Source organism: Mus caroli, unplaced genomic scaffold, assembly GCF_900094665.2.
Source record: "Mus caroli unplaced genomic scaffold, CAROLI_EIJ_v1.1 scaffold_16643_1, whole genome shotgun sequence".
NCBI lineage: Eukaryota > Metazoa > Chordata > Mammalia > Rodentia > Muridae > Mus > Mus caroli.
Window position 1 is genome coordinate 6,730 of NW_018389142.1, and position 1,526 is coordinate 8,255.

Consider the following 1,526-nt stretch of genomic DNA (forward strand, 5'->3'; position numbering starts at 1 on the left):
GAGAGGGAGAGGGAGAGGGAGAGGGAGAGGGAGAGGGAGAGGGAGACTCCCTACAGGAAAAACACTGAAAAGCAACAGTGAAAACTCAGAGGCTACTTTGAGGTCCTCATTCACTTCACTGTCAGACTGTTTTTTAAAAAACGTATTGGTGACAGTGTTGAGACAAAGAAATGTCTCATATAAAGATCTCATTTAAAAAAGAGAATCAAGGGCTGGTGAGATGGCTCAGTGAGTAAGAGCACCGGACTGCTCTTCCAAATGTACTGAGTTCAAATCCCAGCAACCACATGGTGGCTCACAACCATTTGTAAAGAGATCTGACTCCCTCTTCTGGAGTGTCTGAAGACAGCTACAGTGTACTTACATATAATAAATAAATCTTTAAAAAAAAAGAGAAAGAATCAAGATTCTTAGAGTGACACATGCTCAGAGGACACATGGTGAGGAGATGCTGATACACAGATAAAATTACTCTTGTTAGACGTCTGACTGCTGCAGATAAGTACAGCTCCAAAGACCACATGTGTCACGAGAGAGTCCTTCTACATCAGTGGTTCTGAACCTGTGGGTCATGACTTTCTTGGGGGTTGAAGGATCATTTCACAGTTGTCACCTAAGACCATCAGAAAACAGAGTTTATTTACATTCTGATGAGAAATCATTTTATGGTTGGGGCTCACCACAGCGAGAGGAACTGAATTAAAGGGTTGCAGCATTAGGAAGGTTGAGAATCACTGTTCTTCATGAATCGCATGTGTGTTGTATGCCTCAGTATGTACACAGATTCTACAGGTTTAATCTGTGTTCTCTAAAAACTGCAACCTTATAGTCAAGATGTTCCCAACAGAATATCTGCATAGTGACAGCCCTTCAACCAATAGACTGAAGCAAACTCATGCTTCAGATCCATGAATTTCAAATTCAAATAGCGCACATAATTTTCTCATTCTTTTAAAAATATATACTCTATTTATTTATTTATTTATTTATTTATTTATTTATTTATTTGGTTTTTGCCAGACAGGGTTTCTCTGTATAGCCCTGGCTGTCCTAGAACTCACTTTGTGGGCTGGCCTTGAACTCAGAAATCTGCCTGCCTCTGCCTCCTGAGTGCTGGAATTTAAGGTGTGTGCCACCACGCCTGGCAAAATATATACTTTTAAAGTGTTCATTTATTTTTATTTTATGTGCATGGGTGTTTTGCTTGCATGTGTGCTTCTGTGAAGGAGTTGAATTCCTTGGAACTGGAGTTACAGACAGCTGTGAGTTATCATGTGGGTGCTGTCCCTGAACCCAAGTCCTTTACAAGAGCAGCCAGTGCTCTTAACCTCTGAGCAATCTCTCCAGTCCCAACTTCTCACTCTTTGCCTTTATGAGCTTTCTTCTGTCTTGGCTTCTTTGAATTCAGCCATAATTTACTATATTATACATATTTCCCTATACTGATCTGCTACTCCCAAATCTTTTTCTCCCCTCTCCTCCCTTCTTCCCTCTTTCCCCTCTCCCCTCCCCCTTCTCCCCCCTCT